The following is a 15,743-nucleotide window of genomic DNA, read 5'->3' on the forward strand; positions in this document are numbered from 1 at the left end:
GGGGTTGGGGGAGGAAGGGAAAAAATCTGAATAGAAGTAAGTGCAAGGGATAATGTTGTAAAAAATTACCCATGCATATGTACTGTCAAAAAATGTTATAATTATAAAATAAAATAAAAAATTTAAAAAAAAAAAAAAAGAACTTTGGGAGATTTACCACTAGGATTGACTTCCAGGAGATTCACAAGGCAAAAACCCACAAGCCCACTCTCTGGGAGGAGGAGTCAAGAGTCATTCCAACTTCCACCTTTGTGCTGGACAAGAGCTCTCGGGAACCAAGGAGAGAGACAGGCTTCTATTAAAGTTAACCAGGCCCAGCTAAAGATTCAAGACTGGAAAGAGAAAATAAAGGTTTTGGACTTTAACTCCTGGCTGCATTTGAGATGATTATTGAAACTGAACTGAAGCTCCCCAAGAGATCTGTTCCCAGAGAACCATTATACTTTAGAGAAGAGAACACTACAAGTCTACCCACTCACTCATGTAATTCATACAATAAAAATAGATAAACCATTTTAATGCAGTTTTAATTATATCTTATATAATAAATTATATAATTTAATTATATATATATAATCTTTATGTCATTTATATCATTATAACATTTCCTTTATCAACAATATTTAGTGGTTCCCCATAAAATAGATTCCAAGCTTCTTAACTCAGTATTTGTGTTAGGGGCAATAAGGCATTGCTTTCTCTGAGATATGCCATGCAGCCTATATGCCATGTCAGCTGGCAGGGCAGGCCCAGGAGATAAAAAGGGTGTTGGCCTCTGAGGCAAGAGGTTGTGTCTTGCAGAAGTTAAAGGGACTGCCAATACAATCCTTGAGGTGGTGAAGGGTATGTCCTCTTGCTGGATCTCCTCCTGAGATGTAGCACTAAATCCAGAAGTCTCCCTTCTATGACTCCAGCTAGGCAGTACTGAGTAGGCTGGGCACAGGATAATCCCAGCAGAGAGGAAGCATAAATAGATAGTTCTGAGCAGAATTTGCTCTCTTGCTTCCTTCTACCCCCACTGAGAGAATGACTGAATAAACACAGACTGTTTGCACCTCCCAATTGGCTTGTTTCCAGAGTTTATCCAAGAGTATCCCGAAGACTGATATGTAAAACCCTGGCAGCCTAGAGTAAGTGTGCCCAGACCAGTCCAGAACAAATTTGTGACATACAAAACAATATTCTCTAACTTTCCTTCGTACCTTTATCTACTGCTACTCTGCTTCATGTTTATTATATACCCAGTAAAACTTGATTACTCACTAGTCTCTATGCATACTACGCACTTCCCCATCTTTATACTTTTGCTCACAATAGTCACTTTATGTGGAATGCTTTCCCACCATTTATGCATTTTTAATTTTAATAAGCCCTCCAAGATGACCTTAAATGGTACTAGAATGAATTTTTCACAAGTTTATCACATGAAAGTGTTCTCTTCTTTTTCTAAATTCTAATTTCACTTTGATTAGATCATTAAAAATACCAATGAAGTTCTTTCTTGTATTATAGCAATTTGTATATTTATTATCTAATTTCTCCAAATGAGATAATGGAGGTTATTCATCATACCATTATTCCTTTCAAAGTCTAGTGTAGACAGAATTGGACTATACATGAGAATAGAAAATTCCTAAACTGAAAACTAAAAAATTTCCTTTAGTACACATCTTCCTGCAATTTTTAGTCATCAAGAGTTGTTTGGGATACTAAGAGATTAAGTTAAGAAATTTTATTGAAACAAACACTAGAAAACAACATATATATCCAAAAAAAAAAAAAGATCTGAGTTCTTAGCAAGTCATTTAGCCTCTGCCACCCCAGTTTCCTCCTTTGTAAAATAGGGATAATACTAGCACCTACTTCACAAAGATATTGTAAACATCAAAGAAGACAATTCTTGTAAAGTGCTTTACTTGCTGCAAAGTGATGAATAAAATGCTAGCTGTTGCTATCGTAAACTGCCTAGGATCATGGAGCCAAAGGAAAGTTTCTATCCACTTTTCTATGCTATCTTTTTGCTGCCTTTTTCATAACTTCTTGGAGCTGAAAATATTGGAGTGAATAAGTAAATAACACAGCATCCATATAGATTAGTTCTTATTCTCCCCAGGTTATGTCTTAGTTGTGATGACATTTGGTATTCAATTTACATGATAAACAGTTAATCTGTAACCTAGGTAGTGAAAATAGCATTATTTCATATTTTCTAATTGAGAAACTGAGATTGAGATATTAAATGACTGTCCCAATCTCATACTTAGGATATGACAAAACCAGTGCACACTACATCTCATCTGACTCCAAGTCTAACAGTTTTGCTACCATACCTATGTTTTATACCTAGTTTTTTTATACCTAGTTTTGCTTTCAACCCATCTAGGAGATGGAACAATATCATATTAGTTATCTTTGTCTGTTGTGTTCAATATTGTCTATAAAATGCCAAAATGAACCATGAAAATTTTTTATATAAATTAGCAGAATTTGTTTTCACTAAAATATGAGAATTGGGTCAGCTAGGTGACACAATAAATAGAGTACTGATCCTGGAATCAGAAGGACCTGAATTGAAATCCAGCCTCAAACATTTAACATTTATTAGCTTTGTGAACCTTGGCAATTCACTTAACCTTGATTGCCTTGTAATTTCATGGATACATAAGCTATAAGTATGAACACACACACACACATATATATATATACATATTTTTCATATATTATAAAAATAAAGTTTTATTTTGGTAAAAATAAAAAATACTCATGTACCATAGCAATTGGAAATTGTATGTTGCTTTGAAGAGATTTGTCTTGGCACTTAGGTTAACCTAGATGATTTAGTAAGTTCATTGCTTTGAGATCTCAACTCCCTTGGGTAGATCACCAAGGCAGAACTTAGAAATATCCATATAGATTTTTAGACTCTCTCACCATTCATTTACTGAAGTCAGGAAATAATTACCTTCTCTATACACAGAGGGATGTACTAAAGTTTTATACTTTTCTAATTAATATACAAATTAGTAAAAACTATTCAGATTCTTAACTCTCCAAAGGCTCGTTAAAAGTTTGCTCATATCATCAGAGACACATCACTTAATTATCCCTTAATGACTTGTTTATCCCAATTATCTTTGTGTCAAATACTTGGAAATAAAAAAAAAAAATAAAAAGTTTACTTGTATGTATTGTTAGCCATACTCATTGCTATTACAGAACTTAAATCAAAGAACTTAAAGGGATTGGACGAGTAGATCTGGGTATCCAGGAAAAAAAAAAAAAAAAACTAAATCCTGGTGGAAATATGAAATGTAATCTTATTAGCAATCTTTACCCATGAGGCTCTCATAACCTTTCTTAATATTCCACAGTCCCATACAGGTGAAAAATATGAATACAAGAAATATAAATATTATCTTGGGTCAGACCAACTCAGTATTCAATGTCAAAGTGTTGCATTAAAAGACATTTTAAAAGAAAGTTGTCCAAATAGTATTCTAAAAACCAAGGACTTATAGGATAATTGATTTATACTTCAAAGATCACGATATTCAGTCTCCCATTTTAAAGAAAAGGAAAATGAAGCTTGGGAAAGCTATATGACTTCCTTGTAGTAACACAAATATTAATTATCAAAGTCAGCATTTGAATATGTTGGTGAAAGTAGTGTTGTTGTTGTTGTGAACCTAGGGTTTGTATTCCAGAGCCAATGTTGTTTGCATTTTATCATATTGTTGTCATTAAAATATTTTGAGAAATTTAAGATAATATTTGAATGCAATTTTCTTTCTTTCTCTTTCTTTCTTTCTTTCTTTCTTTCTTTCTTTCTTTCTTTCTTTCTTTCTTTCTTTCTTTCTTTCTTTCTTTCTTTCTTTCTTTCTTTCTTTCTTTCTTTCTTTCTTTCTTTCTTTCTTTCTTTCTTTCTTTCTTTCTTTCTTTCTTTTTGCTGAGCCAGTTGGGGTTAAGTGATTTGCTCAGAATCACACAGCTAGGAAATGTTAAATGTCTGAGAGCAGATTTGAATGCATGTCCTCCTGACTTCAGGGCTGGTGCTCTATCCACTGTGCCATCTCGCTGCCCCTTGAATGCAAATTTATTACTGAAGCTCACATATTTCAAATATGCCTTAAATAATTCATCATGGATTTTCTATTCATTTCTTTGAATCTGTCTTAAAGTGATTTACATATTCATCACATATAATGATCATTGACTATCTGTGTAACTTTGAGCAAGTCATTTCACCTCTCTTGTCCTAACTTCCTGAATCTGCAAATTTATGGGATTATAGCAAATGAAGTTCTTCATGTTTCAAGGCATCTATCTTATTACTACTTAAAAAGACATACAAGGCTAATTATGCTTGGTTGTATCGGGCTAATGCTGACTCACACCAATAGAGATATTTTATTTACTGAGCTCTTCAACATTAGTATATCAATTTATCCTAACTGTCTTTGTGTCAAGTATCTCGAGGCAGGAAAAAAAATGAAAATTTCCCTCTGTGTATTGATAATCATACTGATTGTTTTTATAGACTAGCAGAGATTTGTCAAAAAAAAAAAAAAAAAAGACCTGAGTTCTTAGCAAGTCATTTAGCCTCTGCCACCCCAATTTCCTCCTTTATAAAAAAATAGGGATAATAACAGCACCTACCTCAAAGAAGACAGTACTTGTAAAATGCTTTACTTGCTTCAAAGTGATGAATAAAATGCTAGCTGTTGCTATTGTTGTAAACTGCCTAGGATCATGGAGCCAAAGGAAAGTTTCTATCCACTTTTCTATGCTATCTTTTTGCTGCCTTTTTAGGATAGATGCCACTCTAACAAGACATAACTTCTTGGAGCTGAAAATATTGGAGTGAATAAGTAAATAACACAGCATCCATATAGATTAATTCTTATTCTCCCCAGATTATGTCTGAGCTGTGATGACATTTGGTATTCAATTTACATGATAAACAGTTAATCTGTAACCTAGGTAGTGAAAATAGCATTATTTCATATTTTCTAATTGAGAAACTGAGATTGAGATATTAAATGACTGTCCCAATCTCATACTTAGGATATGACAAAACCAGTGCACACTACATCTCATCTGACTCCAAGTCTAACAGTTTTGCTACCATACTACTCTCTTTCAACCTATCTAGGAGATGGAACAATATCATATTAGTTTATCTTTGTCTGTTGTGTTCATTATTGTCTATAAAATGCCAAAATGAACCATGAAAATTAATCTATAACACCTATAGTTAGCGGGTATGACATTGTTGAAGATCCACTAAGGGAGGCTGAGAAAGAGAAATAAGAGAGGTAAGAGGAGAATCAAGAGAGTACTGTCCTGAAAACCTACAGAGAAGAGAACATCAAGGAGAAGAGAAGGATCAACATTGTCAAAAAAGGAAGAGGGTTGAGAAAAGGCCATTGGATTGGGTAATTATGAAATCATTGGCAACTTTGCAGAGAGTAATTTCAAGTTGAATGATGAGGTCTGAAGTCAAATTGTTGAGAATTAGAAAGATGCTATAACTAGACTATCCTTACATCTAAGCAAAGTAGATCATCAAAGCAGCAAGATGCCCTCACATCCTATTATATATGTTCCTTTAGCCCACACCAAATGTTATCAAATGTGGATTCACTTAAGTTATTATTGCCTTTCTAAAGATTAAATAGCTTTGAACCATTTACATCTTGGTACAAATTGAGACAATCTAATCTAGGTGAATTCTATAATAATAATAAATAGAAGTATGTATAGAGCAATTTTATGTATAGATAGATTTGTGTGAGTATATATGTGTGTTTGTGTGTGTATACATACACATACATATTTATATCTAATGGAAACTATCTCTAGGGTGGGGGGAGCAAAGGGACGAAATAGAAAACAAAGATGTACTTGATAACTTTATTATATATTTAAAAGGAATATCAAGTTGTACATAGTAGAGTTCCCAAAACATTGTCTATGCCCTTATACTCTTCCATTACAATTTAAATTGACCCAACTTATGAAGGAAAAAAAAACTGGAGTAGTCTAGGTTGAGATGGGTTTATTTGTCCAAATTGCTGGATTTGGCTGAGTATCATGATCAAGTTTCATTCTCAACAAAAAATTTTTAGCCCATCTCCTCATTTAAATGCCTAGCTCCTCATTAATTACTTAGCAAAAAGGATTACTGTAAGGGGCATTCTCTTTCAAAAAAAAAAATTGAGTCATTCAGGGCCTCCATTATGTGTCTTTGGTTACTGAGAGAAACTACAGACCATTAATTTGTTGATTATTAGCTAGCCTAATTAGTGAATCCATTATTAATTACTTGTCTCAAAATGAAATGAAAAGTAGTATACTATTGTTAAAAGAGCGCTGGATTTGTATTTAGAGGATCTGGGAAAAAATCCTGAGTCTACCACTTAGCATCTTTATTTTTTCAATTTATTTGATTTTTAATTTATAGAATAAAACATTTATTTCCTAAACACTGCATGATAAAAAAGATAATTACACACGAAAATGCAACTCTACTATGTACAACTTGCTATTCCTCTTAAATATATAATAAAGTTATCAAGTACATCTTTTTTTCTTTTTCTTCCCTTTGCCCCCCTCCCCATCCTAGAGATGGTTTCCATTAGATATAAATATGTATGTGTGTGCATACACACACAAACACACATATATACTCACACAAATCTATCTATACATAAAATTTCTCTATATTTACTTCTATTTATTAATTCTTTCTGTGGATGCAAATGGTCTTTTTATATTCTCTTTGAAGTTAATTTGAGTATTTATAATAGTCAAAATGGCTTAGTCAATAAAAGTTGTTCTTAAAATAATATTGCTGTTACTGAATATATATGTTCTCTTGGTTCTGATTAATTCATTCTTTATTTTAGCATGAAAGTCTTTACATATTTTCTAAGATCATAGAGTCCATTTTTTTATAGCATAGTAGTTTTCTATCACAATCATTTATCATAACTCATTCAATCATTTCCCAATTGACACAATTTCGAGTTTTTTGCTACCACAAAGAGAATTATTATATGTATTTTTAAACACAGTTTTTTTTATTCCTAATCATTTTTGGAAATAGACTTTAGTGTTATTGCTGGGTCAAAGAGTATGAGCATTTAAGTAATTCTTTGTATATAATTCCAAATTATTCTCCAAAACGGTTAGATCAGTTCACAATTGCACCAATAATGAATTAGTGTCCCAACTTTGCTACATCATCTCCAACATATGTTGCTTTTTCCTTTGATAAATTTTAGCCATTCTGATAGATAGAAAATGAGATTTCAAGGTCATTTTAATTTGCATTTTTCTAGTCAATAATGATTTAGGGCATTTTTCCATATGACTTTAAATTATTTTGATTTTTTTCAATGGAAAACTTCCTGTTCATATACTTTGACCATTTATCAAATGGGCAATGACTTGTATTCTTATAGATTTGATAAAGTTCTTCATATATTTGATATATGAGACCTTTATCTGAGAAACAGTCTATATAAAATTTCCCTCAATTTTCTACTTTCCTTTTGATCTTACCTATAATTTAATTTGTGCAAAATCTTTTTAATTTAATGTAATTTCAGTTATCCATTTTATATCTCACTTTGCTCTCTCTCCCTCTGTTTATGAATTGTTTTCCTCTCCATAATGTTAGTAAGTTATATTTAGCATCTTTATAATCTTAATTGAATAATTTAACCTCCCAGAATCTCAGCTTCTTCATCTGTGAAATGAGTCTAAATTAAAATTTTCATTTCTAAAGTCCCTTTCAGGTCTAGATATACTAATTTCTTCATTATATTTCTTGAGCTTTCTCCATTCCTAGAGGATTTTATAAAATCAAGTTGATTTCATATACTACACATACATTCTGTAAATTATCTCACAAGAGCCAAATATGAAATTGTCAATACATGTAAGCCTGTAAACCCAGAAAATTAGCAAATACTACAATCAAAGCTTGATTTATTGTTTTGTTGCTTTTCTAAACTTATGTGATGGAGAAAAAGTTGCTGATATGTAATTTTAAACTTAAATTCTGGGAGGTTGATTTGACCCCTGTGCTAGGATAATGGAAGGAAAACTAGATTTGGAATCTGGAAGTACAGTTTTGGATCCTGGCTCTAATTCTTGTTACTTCGTTGCCTTGGAAAAAATCATCTCACATTTCTATGGCTCAGTTTTTTCATTCACATAATGAAAGGTTTCCTATTATAGTTTCTAAAGTTTCTTCCTAGTCTAAAGTTGTTGGTTAATAATTCATTTACCATATGATTATAAAAATTTTATCTCATTTCTTCAATAATGGTTCTAAATTTTTAAAAATCTTTTCTTCCTTTAATTTACACTTGCCTCCTAGTATTACTAAGAAGACTGAGATCCTCTGATAGTATCTGAAACATTTCCCATTTGCTGTTGCTTATTGCTTAAACATCAGCAGCATCATTCTTTTTTCTCCTTTCCCATTTTTACAGAAGAGTTTTGTTTATTAATCAATGCAGTGATTAGTAATCTCCTTCGCTTTTGTATCTATTTCTTTCTGCTTCCTCCAGGAATTTATTTAAAGTATGTGCTGGGGAATATAATATGTAAGAAGAATAGAAAGAACTGGGAGAACACACTGAATGACAAAGGATTCTATACTTGATACTAAATGTGATTAAGAAACTACTAGAGTTAATGAATGGAGGTGGATGGAGTAATATGGACATATTTGTGCTTTGGGAAGATCATTTTAAAGCTGAACTATTATTGTTGTTTATCCTTCATTTTTGAAGAGAATAAATGACATCACCAAAGATATGACATGTATTGACTTCAATTATGAATTGGATTTAAGTGAAGCAGAAGTACATAACATTATCAACCTCATTTTCTCTTCTACAATCATCCAAGTGCAGTGGTAAGACAAAAAAGGAGATAAATGGTGATGATTTAGCATGCAGTGGGAGACCTGGGCATCTAAAACATCAGACTAAGCTTTAAATATTGTAATCTCCCATTTCATTGCCTTAATGTCTGTTTAAATAAATTTTTGTCATTTGCCCAGTCTGTCGGAGGAAATCTTCATATGTTTGTATTAGACATCCTCCTAATTCACTGATGGGTTTGAAAATGGTCAATTACTCTTCACCTGGTTTAGTTAGTCTGTTAAGATGGTTTTATTGGCATGTGGTTGCTGCTCATGATACAGCTTCTTAAAGCCACATTTGAAAGTTGGGTGACAAGTGGATGTCAAAAGTGCATGAGCAACTAACTATAAAAAGGGCTCAGTAAACCCTCACACTAGAAGGGTTAATTCTCCCTGAACACCCCATATATCACTAAGTAGTGGGTATATGGCAGGCAGACCAAGCAGCATGGCATTGCAACAATATAGGTATAAGATGATGAGGGCTTGAAATAGGTTGATGGAGACATTAGAAGAAATAAGGGGCTGTATATGTGAGACATTACAAAGGATGTGGTAACTATTTGGATATGGCATTGTAAGAAATGGTGAAGGGTTGACATGTATGTTGTGAACCAAGATAGGAGGATTTTGAGGAAAGTTAATGAGTTCAATTTTGGACATGCTGAGTTTGAGAAAACTATGAGACATCTAGATCAAGGTGTCTAGTAGACAGTTGGAGTGCAAGATGAAGTCACGAGAGAAATTAGAGCCGGACAATTAGTTATTAAGAATCATTTAAATAAAGATGATTGTTGAATCCATTGGAACTAATGAGAATACCAAATGAAATAACATAGAGGGAGAAGACAGAAATTTATGGAACACTCCTATTTAACAGGCAGAACCTAGATGAAGATCTAACAATGGAGACTAAGGAGAAGGAGGAAAGTAGGAAGAAAACCAGGAAAGCAGTGTCCCAAAAACATATAAAGAAGTATATAGGAAAAAAGGGTAAACAATAATGTTAAAAGCTATAGAAAGGTCAATAAGGATGAGTAATGAGAAAGACCATTATTGAGTGATTATGAGATTGCTGGGAAATCTGGAGAGAATAGTTTCAGTTGAATGATGAGATCAGAAGTCAGATTACTTAGAATTAAGAAGTGAAGGAAAGAAAAGAAAGCAGAGATATAAGTTATAGACAGCATTTGCAAAGAATTTAACCACATAAAGGAAAAGAGTTAAAGAACAATAACTTAGAAGGGATGGATGAATCAAGTAAGCTTTTTTGAAGAAGGGGAAGATGTAAAGGGCTAGAACTGAGCAATGCACTTGGATGGTGAAGCACGTGAGACTAATTGCCAATTGGACGGTTCCCTATTAACTTGTTTAAGGTTGACCCTCCCCAGCTGTTCTGTGCTGACTTGATTGGTGGGACAAAGAGGGGGAAGTGACGTGTGTGGGAGGAGCAAGAGAAACTTGGGTGGTGGAACTCAAGCTCACTTGCACTCGTGACCGGGCGTTGGAGGCGAGTAAAGATCTAGAATAAAGACGTTTATGATCCTGACTCTTGCTGATTTCTGGAAGATAGAGTTCCAGCAGGAAGACATGGAAAGATTTGCAGAGTATATATATTTTAGAGTATCTGATAAATATGAGAGATTAAGGATCAGTGAGAAAAATTTCAAATAAAATACTAGCAAGGAGATTACACAACTATATCACAAAGATCATACGGTATGACCAGGTGGAATTTATAAAGCAATAATGCAGGCTGGTTCAATATTAGGAAAACTATCATGCAAAATGAAGTGAACAGAATCACAAGAACATTGTACATGGTAGCAACAATATTGTAAGTATGATCATCTGTGAAAGATTTAGCTACTCTGATCAAATCAGTGATCCAGGATAATTCTAAAGGACTCATGTTTTTTAAAATGCTATTCATTTCCAGGAGAACTGATGAATTCTGAATGCAGTATACTTTTGTTTATTTTTATTGTTTCATTTTGTTTTTATTTTCTTTTGCAACATGACTAATGTGGAAATATGGGGTTTTTTGGGGAGAGGAGATTAATTAGAGAGTAGAGATTATAGAAGAGACAAAGTTTTGGACATGATGGGATGGAGTTAGATTCTTTTTTCAAGGAGAGGAACCTGTCTTGCCAAGGACAAAGACCATCTCTTCAGGTGAGTCTGAGATAAGTTGAAGACAGTGACAGGAGGCATCTGAGTGATGTAAGATGAGGTAGAGGAGAAAAGAGACAACTGTTTACAAATGAGTTCAATTTTGTCAGTTAAATCTAAAGCAAAGTTTCCCAGTGGAAATGGTGTGAATGAGAGAAAATCATTAAAGTTTGAGGAGGATGAAAACGTTTAGAAAGCCTGCTTGGCAAGTGGAATAGTGAACCAATTGCAGATGTGGCAAAAAAAAAAAAATAATTGTTTTGTGTCAGTAAGAAAGAACCCAGGTGAGATTATGAAATATAAATTTGTAGTAGACCTAATCAGCATAATTCCATTATTTTCTCTAGTTTGTCCACCAATAAGTGAGTGGGATTAATGGCAGCCAATAGCAAGATTGAGTCTTGCCAGGCAAAGATCTTTAACAGAGTCATGAAAAAAAAAATGTTCAGAGTTGAACTGGTTCACCAGAGGACAGTATAAGAAAGAGACGAGAAATAGAACACAGTCAATATAGTTTTGGCATAGTAAAGAACTATGCATTGGAAGTAATGAAGTTCACAGCGCTTATAAACAGTAAGTTTTGGAATTTCAAGCTAGAGAAATATTAGCTTAAGGAACTTCAGAGTTCATAAATCTGAAAGTGTTGCATTTGTGAGAGATGGCAAGATTCAATGTCTGATAACCTGTTTGTAACTGTAATTCTTCACTGTGCTTCAGAATCACCTGAAGTAAAGAAGTCATAAGTCTCTTAAATGTTCGAAGATCTGTTAGTACCAAAGCTCTTCTCATTCCAACAAAGTCAATATTCCTTGACTCATCTGCCAGAATTTCTTCATTTGTAGAAGCCACAATAGACGGATAATAAAAAAAAAATTTCCTCTTAGAGACTCCTGCTGAAGAGTTGTCCCCTTTGTACACAGAAGTTGGATAATGCCTATCCCTCAGTTTCATTTGGGGTCTCAGGACTGACACTAAATAAATGTGACTGGTCCACAATGGTCATAAGGTATCAACAAAAAGTGTCAGGCACATGTCTAGTGTCTGCCAAGAAAAACATAACCAACTCATGTTGAATATTTGAAGAATATAAATTCTGATAACCCTTTAGAACTTATCTACAATGACTTTTGAAAAAAGACACTAAGATTGTAAGTCACATATTGAGGGTAACTGACCCAACCCAGGTATAGCCAACCAGCAAACAAAAACTTTCATAGTTGCTAAAATATTATGAGGAAAAGATTGGGGCAGTAAAGAGAACTAACCCTAATCCTACCCTGCCCTTCCTAAGAAACTTGGAGAGAGGAGGAAAAAAAAAAGGATGAAATCAATTCTTCCCCACTGTTTCTTGTCTTCTTCCTAGACTGCCTCAGTTTACCTTTATTTCTCATGGAACATAACCAAGACAAGAAATAAGATCAGCTTTTACAGAGACCAAGCTTGAAGAAATTGAAGTGTTATCAAATATTATGTACAAGTATTTTTTCTTCTTAGCATCTTGAGACTAGAAGCATTTTTACATATAGCAAAGTTATGGGAATGCTCTCAGAGAGACTGTCAGTTGCCACATGTCTCTTGTCAATGAAGTATTCTGAAATGAGGTATATTTTTTCAGAGACAAAGGCTGTGAGAACCAGAATGTTCTCAGAGCTTTTGTCTCCAACTGAAAATATCTTGTTTTCTGAGCACTATATAGTTGTGCCAACATTTTTTTTTCACTCCTTCTTGGAGGTAAGAAGCACATTGCTCATCTTTTCTGAATGCATCATCAGTTGGGGTGACTTTTTTCCTCCTTCACACACCTACCTGGATCCTCAAGATTTGTTAAAAGAGGGGATGGGAATAAAGGAAAGGAGGGAAGGGTGAAAAAAGGGAAATGGGTATGATGTCGGTGGATCTCAAGAGGCCTACTATCTCCTCTAGACTCCTAGGAATGGGGATCTCTCCCATGAACTTTTCAGTTGACTCAATATCATGAGAATTCTTCTAAAGAGGGTAGAGCCAAAATGACAAAGAATTTTCCTAAAGCTTCTGCTTCCTTTTCTTCCCCACAAATTCCCTTATCCCAATCCAGGTGGTGGTGTACATGTCATGGGGCTCTTGTGTTCTAAGCTATAAACTATTTTGAGAAGAGAGAGGGAAAAGAATTTGTCCAGATCTGCAGGAATTTATTTGTCATGTAGCCAAGAAAGGGAGAGACAAGGATTCCATGGTCCCAATTTAAAGGCTATTTTATTTTTACATTGGAAAAGGTATTGGATATTTCAGAATTTCAGCTAAGGACCCTAGAGGTTCTTCTAATTCCCAGTTCTTTAAATTGGGACTTTAACTTTAAACTGTAGTTCACAATCTTATATGGTGACCCATAACTGAATATGAGGGTCATTAAATTATGATTTATAATTAGTATATGTTTGATTTATATATCTATTTTATATATCTATATACCCAGGGTCATGAATGGGAAAGCTTAAGAAGCCTTATATATAATCTAATCTTGAATACATTCCCATTGATAAAATGTGGTAGCAAAGACACAAAAGTAAGGATTCTGAAAATTGTTTCTGGGTTCAATGGTATTCCCTTTTAGTATTCAAGGATTTTATGATTGTTATAAGATCTGATTTCTCAGGATTCTCAGGAGATTCTGATTCTCAAAGAATAGAAAAGAATGTGATGGTTATTACTGTATATATATATATATATATATATATATATATATATATATATATACATATATATATCCATCTTCAGAGAAAAACAGTTCTAAGAACTTAAACAGGATGAATGATGCTATTTCCTAAAAACTCACTAATTAATTCTGATATATTAAACAATATATCTGGAATCTTTTTCTTTATTCTTTTCTGGGCCTTCAATCTTTTCTGGAATCCCTAGAGTAGTAAACTGATTAAAGGAAGGTAAAGAGTCAAACTTAAAACAAAACAAACTGAGGACAAAAAAAAATGGACATCTAATATGTGAATCAGAAGCATCTCAAGTGAATCTTGTTAAAAATAAAACAAACAAACAAACAAAAACTTCAGATAAATATCCTATGGAAGCTGGGGGGTCACAAAGTTAAAAAAAAAATTCAAATTACTAAAGGTAAAGTCAAAACATCAACCGAATTACCTTCAGTGAGATTTCTTTAGCCATGCTTTCTAAGGAGAAAATATTTGTATTTTTCTTTTTCTTTAAGAGATGAATGCAGGGGCAGCTAGTTGGAGCAGTGGATAGAGCACCAGCCCTGAATTCAGGGGGACGAGAGTTCAAATCTGGTCTTGGACACTTAACACTTCCTAGCTGTGTGACCCTGGGCAAGTCACTTAACCCCAGCCTCAGGGGGAAAAAAAAGAAAAAGAAAGAAAAAAAAAAAAAAGAGATGAATACACTAAGTACTTTCTGGGATATAGTTAAGTTTGCCTCCTTCAGAAATATTTTCTTTTTCATTTCTGAATGAATTAAATAAAATCTGTCCTCTCTAAGATCCTGGAAACTTTTGACACTGTTGAAATACCAAGTTAAACACATTCCAAGAAATATATTCAAACTCCAATTCTTTTGTGTCCCTCTGAGATATCTGACTAAAATGACTTGCTTTATTTATGAGAAAACATGCTTTATCTTATGAATAATATTCCACCATTAGTTTGATACTTTGTAGGACAAACTCTTATGAAGTTGATATGAGAAAATCTCAGAAGAATTGAACAAGGTTTGCTTGCATTGTGAATATTATATGTTTCTAAATTATTCTAAAGTACACAAATGGTTTGGAATGATAAACCATTATATGAAAGAATTAATAAACTGAACTAAAAGAATTAATTAATTCACCTTAGTAATGTGGCTGAGCCTAATTGAAAATTCTAGGTGTACATAAAAACCAAGATAATTCATATGAAATTATGAAATGAAATAAAAACTTTAATATGCTAGTCTATTAGCCTGTGTAATATTTTTGAAATCAGTGCAAAGCACAATTATTGCTCAACTCAATGTTTTCATATTTCCATTAAGTCAAAAAACTGCAATTTCTTTTTCTTTTTTTTTTTTTTTTCTTTTTTTAGGCTGGGGTTAAGTGGCTTGCCCAGGGTCACACAGCTAGGAAGTGTTAAGTGTCTGAGACCAAATTTGAACTCGGGTCCTCCTGAACTCAAGGCTGGTGCTCTATCCACTGCACCACCTAGCTGCCCCAAACTACAATTTCCTAATTAATATTATTGGCTGCCCAATTTATACCTGTTTCTTCGACTATATCTTTTTGTTGTCTAGAATTTTATAATTTTTATAAAGTTGATTTTCTAGATTGTAATAAGGTTCAAAAAATTAATTTTACTTCATCTACAGAGTTTGGGGTCTTTCCCACTGTCCTTGTGTATCTCTCTGTCTCTGTCTGTCTATTTCATTGTCTGTCTGTCTGTCTGTCTGTCTGTCTCTCTCTCTCTCTCTTTACATATATATATATATATGTACATATATATACATGAATATGCATATATATATAGAGAGTATATATGAGTATGCATATATATTCTCTATATGTATAAGTGGAAGCTCACATATCAATGAAATATCAAGAATCAAAAAACAAATTCAAAAGAATGAAAGAAAATGCCTCATGGGA

This window comes from Sminthopsis crassicaudata, chromosome 4 (assembly GCF_048593235.1).
Source record: "Sminthopsis crassicaudata isolate SCR6 chromosome 4, ASM4859323v1, whole genome shotgun sequence".
Classification (NCBI taxonomy): Eukaryota; Metazoa; Chordata; class Mammalia; order Dasyuromorphia; family Dasyuridae; genus Sminthopsis; species Sminthopsis crassicaudata.